This window comes from Akebia trifoliata, chromosome 7 (genome assembly GCF_017979445.1).
Source record: "Akebia trifoliata isolate Shusen 1 chromosome 7, ASM1797944v1, whole genome shotgun sequence".
NCBI lineage: Eukaryota > Viridiplantae > Streptophyta > Magnoliopsida > Ranunculales > Lardizabalaceae > Akebia > Akebia trifoliata.
The window spans coordinates 2,564,739-2,576,270 of NC_141381.1; the positions used below are offsets into that span (position 1 = coordinate 2,564,739).

An 11,532-nucleotide genomic window follows, 5' to 3' on the forward strand; every position below is an offset into this window, starting at 1 on the left:
TTTTGATAGGATTAGAAGTTTTGGAATGGGATGATTTCTTGCAAGGATGATCCCCTCACCATAGATATCATCCTCACAAAAATCAGCTTATTTCGAATCTTTTTAACCATATAAGACAAAAACGTTGTAGCTTTATGAGTAGTTTTATGTGTCTATGGAACCCGACCCTATATATATAATATTAAAAACAACTGCACCACTTAAGTGGCTGCCTACGTACCCAAATAGGGATCAAGCTTCCGTAGTTCTTACAACTAAAGAACGATTAAACGATTACATCATTTTACAAAAAAATTTGGCATCATCGTAAAGACTACTACATAGATGCCAGGTATCTTTTGGATTTGAACCTTCACTTAATGTAAATATTCAGAGCTTTGTTAAGGTGCTGTGGTGAATGTATCTTGAACCAAGGACCCTTAGAGAAGAGTTGGATTCTTCACACATACTTTTTTTCATGAGGTTGAATGTTCTATATGCTTTGCACATTAACGGCCATGCGCTATATCCTATTTTCATGAGTGCTTTTAGAAACAATCTAGTTTTCATAGGAAACGGCCTGATTTCCTCACTCATATAGGTAAGTTCACTTGAAGTGATTCTGCGAGTCACTAGTTAAAATTTTAGAACTTATTCAGAATTTGCATTCATCCTTTATCTTGTAGAAACCAACACTAGATTTAGAAAGTGGGCTAAAATAGTTCTAGTGTCCTGTTAAACCACTTATTTGACTTGTTTGTACCCATTGAACCTTGTCTATCTATTTCAAGACAAAGGTTGGGTTCCCACCAAAGGTGATTGATTTATTTTATAGACCTTAGCCCCATTCCTTTAGAAGTTTTAGATATCATATCTCTTGGAAGTTCTTTAGTTAAAGGATCCGTTAGATTCCTATTGGATTCTTAATAATCGATTGTAATTACTCCACTTTTAAGTAATTGTCTCACAAAATTGTGTCTAAGGCTTATATGCCTTGATTTTCTATTGTACACTTTATTTTTAACTTTGTACAATGTTGCCTAGCTATCATAATTGATCATTATAATTGGAGTGGACTTCTTCTATAATGGTATATCCATTAATAGATTTCTAAGTCACTCTGCCTCTTACATGAATCTGCCAATGCTATCATTTCTGATATTATGGTAGATTCCGAAATACAAGTTTATTTCTTAGATACCCAAGAAATAGTAGCTCCACCTAATGTAAAGATCCAACTAGTTGTAGACTTTGAATTTGACTCGACATTATTCCAACTTGCATCACTATACCCTTCAAATACATTTGGATATCCTTGATAATGTAGTCCATAGTCTAAAGTCTCTTTCAAGTACCTTAAAACTCTAGATACAGCATTCTAATGCTCAATACTTGGATTACTAGTAAAACGACACAACACACCTACTACGTGTGCAATGTCAGGTCTTGTGCAATGCATAACATACATAATAAGACTCCCAATAACACTGGCATATTCTAATTGAGCTTTAGCACGACCAGTGTTCTTGATTAATTTGATACTAGGATCCATAGGGGTAGGGGCTGGTTTATGATCAAAATAACCATAATTATTCAAAATTGTCTCAATATAATGAGATTGTGACAAAACCATTGCATTGTTTTTCCTTAAGATTTTAATTCCTAGCATTATGTCAATCTCCTCTAAATCTTTCATATCAAAATTAGTAGATAGAAACATTTTGGTTTCTCTACACATTCAATGTTAGTTCCAAAGATTAACATGTCATCAACATAGAGACAAATAATAACACCAACATTATTTTTAAATTTGCAATAAATGCACTTGTCAGCATCATTTACTTTGAAACCATGAGATAAAACTATTTTATCAAATTTCCCATGTCATTGAAGAGGAGCTTGCTTTAAACCATAAAGAGATTTAATAAGTTTGCAAACTTTCTTTTCTTGACCAGGTTTAACAAAACCTTCCGGTTGCTCCATATAAATTTCTTCTTCTAAATCACCATTTAGAAAAGCTGTTTTTACATCCATTTGATGGATAACCATTTTATAAATGAAAGTAAGAAAAATAAGTATAGTCGAATAGATGATATCTAAGCTACTGGAGCATATGTATCAAAATAATATATCCCGTGTCTCTGTTTAAAACTTTTAGCAACTAATCTAGCTTTAAACTTATTTATTGATCCATCTGCATTCAATTTCTTCTTAAAAATCCATTTACACCCTATAGGTTTCGCACCTGGGGGTAAATCTGAGAAAATCCAAGTCTAATTAGAAATAATCAAATTCATCTCATTATTAATGGTTTCTTTCCAAAATAATGAATCTCTAGAATTCATAGCCTCAGAAAATGTAGAGGGTTCATCTCTCTCTACATTTAATAAGAACCTAGTAATATTCTTGACTTCATATTTATCTCCTTCAACAAGATAAACTAGAAAGTCAGGTCCAAATGTGCGTTCAACTATAGCTCTTTTACTTCTCCTAGGTTCAGGATATTGTTGATCAGAACCTAGGTCACCATTAGTGTTATCTTGAATATGTTGATAAATCTGTTTAACTAGAATTTTCAGAAATTGGATCATGAGGATTTAATTTATTCAAATTCTCAAAAAATTCTACATCTACAGATTCAATGATATCACCAGTTTCCTGATCTAGAAAACGATAAGTTAGGTTATTCTGAGAATAACCAATAAACACACACTTGTAGGTTCTAACTCATATTTTTGGTCTCTTAGGACTGGATTTTCTTACATAGACAAGACACCCCCACACTTTGAGACGAATAACATTAGGCTTCCTTTTGAACCAGAGTTCATAAGGGGTAACATTATTTTTCTTTGTTGGAATTCTATTCAAAATATAACAAGCAGAAAGAATTGCTTCACCCACTAACGAATAAGATAATCCTAAACTAATAATCATAGCATTTACCATTTCAATTAAGATTCTATTCTTTCTTTCTGCAACTCCATTTTGTTGTGGCATGTAAGGAGCCGTAACTTGATGAATAATGCCATGAGTTTCACAAAACTTAATGAACTCATTTGGATAGTATTCACCACCCCTATCAGAACGTAGAATCTTAATTTTATAGTTAAGTTGATTTTCAACTTCTGCCTTAAAGATTCAAAATTTCTCAAAAACTTCATCTTTAGTTTTTATTAAATAAATATATACGTACCTTGAGTAATCATCAATGAAGGTAACAAAATATCTATTGCCTCCACGTGTTTTACTATTAAGGTCGCATACATCACTATAAATAAGCTCTAAGATAATAAAAGTTCTTTCAACAGATTTAAAAGATTTTCTAGTTATCTTAGATTGAACACAGGTTTGGCATTTAGAAATATTCTCTAAGTTACACTTATGAATAAGTCCTAGATTAATCATACGTTTAATTGAACCATAATTAACGTGTCCTAATCTATCATGCCACAAACATAATAAATCAATAATATACAAAATCGAAGAAATTTCATTATTTAAATTTAGACGTATCATGCCATTACAAGAATAACCATGTCCCACAAATTCATTGTTCTTGGACAACGTAAGTCGATCCGATTCATACACAAGCTTGAAACCTGATTTATTAAGCAGGTCTCCTGACACGAGATTCTTAGAGAGTTCTGGAACATGGAAAACATTGAAAAGAAGTACAGTATTCCTAGAAGTGAATTTAAGACATACAGTCCCAACTCCTAGAATGTTGAAAAGAGAACCGTTTGCTATTTTCACTTTGATACCTTCACCACAAGGTTCATATCTTGTGTAGAGAATTCTATCATTACAGAAGTGATCCTGTTGCTCCAGTATCAACCCACCAACCGCTTTTGTTTGACACAACATTTGCTAGTGAACGAGTATGGGAAACTGTTGCAACCATTGGCTCCTCTATCACTACTGTATTTGTTTCTTTCTTGAATTCCTTCTTTCGATGTCGACATTCTCGTGCATAATGACCAGGCTTATTACAATAAAAACACTTACTGTTTTTCTTCTTGTTTTTATCAGATTTCTTCTTGAAGGAGGAAGTTTTCTTAGGTTTTAACCTAAAATCAACTTTCTTGGACTTATCACCCTCAATCAAGTTAACTTTGGTTTTCTCTATTTCTTCATCTTTATGTTCTCTATTACGAACATCTTCTTCTATACGAAGGTGACGTTGTAGAGATTCCAAAGTATACTTCTTCTCCTCATGCTTCATCTTCTTCTTGTAACTTTTTCAGGATTGAGGAAGCTTTGATATGATAGCACCTACTTGAAAATCTTCTGGAAGATTGATTCCGACAATCTTAAGATTCCCAACGATTAATTGAAGTTCATGTAATTGTGACAAAACTGGTTTGTCGTTGGACATCTTAAACTCAAAATAATTACTAATAAGAAATCTTTGATTACTTGCCTCTTCTATTTTGTATTTGTTTTCCAGGACTTTCTAGAGATCTTTGGCTGAGTTGACTGTCAATAGATATCGTATATCGAATTGGAGAGAACATTGAGAATGTAGTTTTTGCATAGAAAATCATCCACCTTTTGTTTCTTACGCCTTTCTTTCAATTATGTACTATCTTCTGGAGTAGCCTCAGGAATGAGTTCTAGATCATCATCTAGAACATAGGCTATGTTTAGTGTAGTTAAGAAAAACAATACTTTCTGTTGCCATCTAGTAAAGTATTGTCCATCAAATCGGTCAAGACGAGACATGTCTTGATTCATCATTTGGAGATAATGAAATGTCGAAGCCTCCATCGAATAAAAAAGATATTTGTCTAAAACTGTTGGAAATATTAACGGGAGTAATTCGATGAAGGAAAAAAAATAACTTCTAGGCTCGAAAAGATTCAATCTCTTTTAGACAAATATTCTCCCCTACTGGTTGAACCAAAGTACACAAGGGATCGATGAACAAATGCTTTAAGGATACAAAGAAGCCTTACACTCAATTTACTAAATCAGATTATGTATGATCTGATTTAGCCTAAAACACTCGAAAAAATAAGAAACTGATGATGCCTAAATATTAAGCTTAGAGAGAGGAAAACACAAAAAATTTCAATGAAAAAATCTGAATTCTGATTGGCTTTTTATAACCATTTTTGTGTCTGTTACCAAGAGTCATGATTTAATGTCTCTTGGTCTAATAGTCATGAGATTGTGTCTTATCTGAGGTCTAACGATCCAGATTGCACCCTATCGAAGGTATGTGCCTCATACCTTTTAACTAACACCTTTTAGTTAAATCTATTCAATCTAGTGGCTCTGATCGCGTCCGATCATTTGCCATTTGATATAAAGAATCCAATCGTTCCTGATTGGATACCAATCATGAACCAACACACCTGATCGATTTTGATCGGGTACAATCATGAATCAACGCATTTGATCGTTTCTGATCAAGTACTATATCGATCCATCGCACTTGATCATTCTGATCAGGTACTACCTTGATCCAATCCATCGGACGTTCTCGATCCGGTATTATTTCGATTCATCGTATCCGATCGATTCCCGATCGGATACTGACTTGATCATGCGGTGCTGATCAGACTTGATCCATCACACATGACGGATCAACCACAACCGTTGGATGGTTTCGTATCCCAAAAAATTTAAGGCTCCCCAACTCCTCGCAACGATGCGTATGTACGAAGTGCAAAGTGCGCCTCAAAGCACCCTAAAAGCCCAATCGCACTTTTGCACGTTGCACGTACGCGTGAACGAGTGGTGCTTCGCACCACCTCGAAGCACTGGATCAAAGCCTAAAAGTGTGACACAAATACAACTAACTATGTTGGCTATTACTTATAAGGTACACCACTTTCTTACTTGTGAGCGATGTGGGACTAAACCTTATATACACAAAAAACCTCAAAATCTAAGTTAAGGAAAAACAAACCAAAAAATCACAAAATACTTATTTTATTTTGAAAATATTCAATAGGCAAGTCTACTGATTTGTATGAGCATCTTTGGGATCTTGTGGGAAATCTTTTTTTTAGAAGTAATACTGAGAGTGATTAGAGCCTAGGAAGTCATTTTTAGGGCCATATTTATAGAGACTTTAAGACTTAATTATGCACTAAATCCCATAAATAGATATAATTCATTGATAATCTATGTTTATTATTGTTTTTGAATAAATTATGAATATTTTGCCTAATTTTGGTTATTTATTTCTATAGGTAAAAATTACGATATCTAAAAGGATAAACCAAGATGAATGAAGAAGAACATAGCAATCCAAGACCCAAGACAAGACTATGTACCAAAATTTAGATCCATTGGACCCACATTAACGGCATTGCAGTAAACCCTTTGGGCGACGTGGTGATGTCGACAAATTTTTTTCTTGATTTGTGCAATGTTAAGGCGACATGATTTGTGATGTAACAAAATAGGATTTAGATTCCTTATAAAACACAAAAGTGTTCTTAATCCTAACGAAATCCTAATCTAGTCTTTATAAATAAGGCACTAGACCAAAGCCAAAATATCTCATCTCTTCTGAGGTCATCCTCTCCCATCTTCTTCTACCACATTTCTTTTACTTTTCAATTTTTAGATTTTTAATTCAAGTGAAATCGCCTCAACCTATTTTATCTAAATTGTTCAAGGAGTTTGATTAGTAAATGGGATATTTGAAAAATGGGAGTTGCCACCTAGTTTAGGTCTGGGAACCAAAATTAACTCCAAATAGATATGGGTTGATCCACGAATCAGATAAATGGGTAAGGAGTCAGATTACGGATTTCGGAAGGTGTTAAGCACCGAACCTGCCCGATCAAGATAATCGATCTCTAATACGATCCAAAATTATCCTACGGTCAACATACAAATACTAAAGGTCAAACTAGGGTCCAATCATCATCAATCTACATCGGATTCGCCAAAAGAATCATACGGATTAAATTCTCCAATTATTACATGATTTTTCGAATTTCGTGCAAAATGAAAATTTTGTGAAAAAATCTTAATCATATCCTATGATCCAAAATCAATTAGCCATCTACATGTACAAAAATTTTTCAAATCAATAACAATGGAAATTTGTGAAAACTTTCCAAATTAAAAAAATTAGGAATATAAAATTACTAAATTGGGAACTTGTAAAGTTTCTAAATTAGAAATTGGAATCTTTCTAAATTAGAAAACTATAAATATGATGAATTCCCAAATTAGAGATTTATAAAAATAATTTTTTAAACTAGAAAATCACCCATAGAAAATTTCAAAACACATACAACTTCCTTATTTCCAAATAAGTCCTCAGGGCATGCACCCACAAATCAATTCGAATCCACGTGAAAGAACCAATAAATCAATCCCCTTGTTATTTATGAAATCCAGACCTCAACGTGTGCCAAAATCAGTGAGTTAATTAACACATCTTGAATATATAATATAAAAAAAAAACAATTTTAAGTCACCGTTTGCATCAAAATCAGTGAGTCAACTCACCTATTTTATTAAGAAAATCTGATTTTTCATCTCCATATGCACCAAAATCAATGAGTTAATTTTGAAAAACTAATTTGATCAATCCGTTTACACCAAAAATCAGTGAGTCAACTCACTAATCTTGTATAAAAAATTTGATTCGAATGGTCCATCAATACCTAAAATCAATGAGTCGATCCACTAATGTTTTGGAAAATCAAGATCGCTTTCAATGCCTCGTGCACAAAAAAATAGCGAGTCAATCCACAAGAATAAATGTCATAAAAAAAATATGATTTTCAACCCCCATAGGTTCATGGAATTAACGAACCTCACAAGAAATCAATTCCCAATCCTCCTTGTAAAATCAAACAATCAACCCATGTGCATCCTCATATAAAAATTATCTCAGACCTCTCCACATATATACACGATAATTAATGGGTAACCCATTAACCTTAAAAGAAAAGCACTTATGTTGATTATTAATCCAAGATGTCCAAAGTAAAAGGATAAGAAAAAAATAAAACCCAATGATTCAAGCAAAGAGTTTGACCAAAGTAGGTTGCATCCACGTGAGAGCATTAATTTGTCGATGCTCTAAGAATGAATAATCACAACACCAAATTAATTTATACCCCTCTTTTAAATCAAAATTAAATTAACCATCATGAAGGGGCGAGTTATCCTAGATTAGAGAAAGGATGTGAATCGATTAATCACGTGGTTTCGAGGGGAAACCAACAAACCTGATTTATCATCAAGGCATAGACACCCCCATTCACTCCCTGCACATCAAGATTAGAAGATATATAAAAGAAGTACAATCATTTTTTATTTCGAATGTCCATGCCTCGACATCACACATCACATATGCACTTCCCGAATTCGATTGTTTTCACAGAATGTTCGTCATCCGCTTACTTTCATCTAACCTATTATGATGACAGAATAATCAGCACCATTTAAATAGATAAAAAAAATCTCACCTTTAAAAGCTAGTGGTTGCCGGGTTTCCTTCAGAATTTGAGAGTGTGTGTGAGACTAGTCTTGAATCAACGCAAGGTCGAAAGACGTCCGAATAATGTCCGAGGTAAAAGATCTGCGATGGAGTGTTAGGCGTAGACAAGAGATGAGCAAGACTCTTGTGCTGTAGGTTGATCCAATAAAGAGAAAACGACGACAACAGAATGTGTTATGGGCTGATCTAACAAAAAAAAAACCTGCTGTTTGGGACGTTTCCAAGGGGAGGAAGAGATGGGAGAGAAGAAGCTATCTTCTCTAAAACGAGGCTGAGTTGTAGAAATAAAGAGAGGAAGGGAGGGAGAGGGGCACTGGAGATGAGTGTAACAAGTACGTGGGGAAGATGAGGGCTGAAAGATGTGGATGGAGATGAGTGCAACAGCTAGGGAGCTATGTCGTAGGGAGTTGGGGAGATGAAAGGCAGAGAGGGGGGCTGTGTTATGAAGGAGATGTAAGCAGCTAAGGAGTTGGGGCGTTGTGGAAAAAGGAGAAGAAGATGCGAGAGAGCCGATTGTGAGAGAGGAGGGTGTCCAGAGAGAGGTCTGTCCCAAAACGTGTGGAGAGAAGAGGCCTTTTAAAAGAAAAAAGTTACTAAAATATATATATATATTTTTTTTTTTTGATAAGTAGCAATATATTCATAAGTAAAAAAATAAAACTAGGACAGTCGAGATGACCAACCTAGCAAGACCTTACAAACAGACGCTACTCCCCAGAAATACAAAACATCCCATCCCAATTATATATAAAATCCTCGAAGAAGATTCCCCTGAATTCTCTAAAAACTTTAGACCAACAAAACAAAAGGCCCATAATGGAAATAATCGTTTCTGTGCCATCTTTTTTTTTCCCCTCAAAGATACGACTATTTCTTTCTCGCCACACCCCCCAACATATTGCAAATGGTGTAATACTCCAAAGCAACCTCTTCATGCCACCAAACGAAAATCCACTCGATGACCAACACGTGAAAAGGCCCTTTATTGTTTTGGGCAGGCAAGTTAATAAACCAAATAACTTAAAGAAATGTGCCCAAATTCCATACGTGAATTTGCAATGAAGGAGGAGGTGATCCGAAGATTCCCCATGGTCCATACATAGAACGCAACAGCTGGCCCCATACCACCCCCGCCGCATCAACAAATCCGTCGTTTGGATCCTTCCTAAAGAAGCTGTCCATGTGAAGAAGGCAACTCTACTAGGCACCTTCGGGCCCCAAATTGAGGCATACGGGAATAAGATATCACCATCATCATTACACAAGGAGTGGTAAAAAGAACATACCGAGAACCTACCATCCTTGCTTGCCATCCACACTCTCTCATCCTCTCGACCCCTATGGAGCTCAAAGCACGAAGCTACATCAATTACTCTACCAACCTCTACCAAATCCGAGCCGCCAAGACCCCTTCTAAAATCAAAGTCCCAAGCCCATTCATCGCCTAAATATTTTTATCTCTTTTTTGTTTTCTTTTATTTTTTTATTTTTTTATTTTTTTATTTTTTATTGATATTTGGAAACTGAATGGAGGGAGAGAGACGGGGGAAAGAGGAAAGATATGAGAACGTGGAGAAGAGAGGATTAGATTTTATTTTTAATTTCTTATTTTCTGTTTTAAAGTTTTTTTTATTTTTATATTTTCCTTTTTTATTCGACTTTTTGTTTTATTCTTTTGGAAACGTGGAGAGAATTTTAAAGATTTGATTTGCTTTTTTTAATTTTAAAATTTCTTTTTTTTTCATTTATTTTGTTTGATTTTAAAAAATTGGGACGTTTCTTTTCCTTTTTTATTTAAAGAATTTTTTGTATTATTATTATTATTTGTTTCCCCTTCTTCTTTTTTTTTTTATGTTTTATTTTTAAACGAATGGGAAATGATCCCATGTTTGTTGCAATTTGATAGTTCTTTGTTTAATTTTAATTTGATTGGTTAATTTTAATTTTGATCGATTTTGAGATGAATTGATCAATTTTAATTGGTCAATTTGATCAAGGGAATTTGATTGGTTGATCAATTTGATTTAGTTTTGAATTTATTGGTTGATTGATTTTTAATTTTTAATTTGATTGTGCATTTTAATTGGTTGAGTAATTTTTAATTTGATCTTGATTAAATTCAATTGCTTCATTTAATTTTAATTTGATTTTTTATTCGATTTTCATTTTAAGTTTTAATTGTTTTCCTAAGGATCAAGGTCTCTAGGTCAAGGTTGGATGTTGAGGGGCATTTTTGTTATTTTTGTTGACTTTTCATAATTTTCTCTGTTTTTATCGATTTGGGTCCTGTTAAACTCGAAATCCCATTTTGAGTGCAATGGAGATATTTTTGAGACTTTTCGAAGGTCCGAAATTTACGAAAGGTATTTTCGTCATTTTGGTATTTTTATAGTTTTTTACGAATTTTAGCATTAGATTTCTTTTAGTTCCGACATGACTATTTTTAAGTTTCAAGGTCACATTTTCCTAACGTAGTGAGTTGTCTAAGTTATCGAACTATGTAGTGAATCTAAGTGTACGTGCTTGTTAAAACGGGTGTAAGGCATAACGATCCTAAGCGTACGTAAATTTATATGTTGAGTTGTACCAAGTAGGGGAGATGGACAAGACTAGAAACAGAAGGAATTCAAGATAGTGCTCACAAGCCTTTGAGTTCTATGCGATCATCATTAGGAATTCATGGCAACCAGATGACGAATTGTCGAATTAGGCAGATGCAAAAAATGAAGTGTCTACATCAAGCTTTGTAAACAGAAGGAGTATTTTGTCAGTTTCAAGTCAAGATTAATAAAATGAGCATCATTTTCTTCCCACTCTCTTCTTTCTTTATTTTTATTTTTATTTTGCTTGTATTATTCTTCCTATGATCTGTGACTAAACCTCCATTAGAGATGTCATTGAAACCTAAGTAAGATCATCTTAGATAATTTTATTTATTTCTAATCATGCTTCAATTCTCTATTATGATACCAATTTATTAAGTAGTGATCATTATATATAATATTTTTTCTCATGATTTTGATAGTTTAATCGTAGATAAATTCAAATTAAACTATGCTTTATTAGATATTTGATAT

At 33.7% G+C, this 11,532-nt stretch overlaps 1 long non-coding RNA gene across 1 annotated transcript; it reads right to left on the reverse strand.

Moving 5' to 3' along the window:
* Window positions 1-7,826: 7,826 nt before the first annotated feature.
* Window positions 7,827-9,020, reverse strand: LOC147397968 (uncharacterized). The gene is made up of 2 exons (XR_015180148.1): window positions 8,424-9,020; window positions 7,827-8,222 (listed from the first exon to the last, which is right to left on the reverse strand). It is a non-coding gene; the product is annotated as an uncharacterized LOC147397968 (long non-coding RNA).
* Between the last annotated feature and the right edge of the window lie 2,512 nt (window positions 9,021-11,532).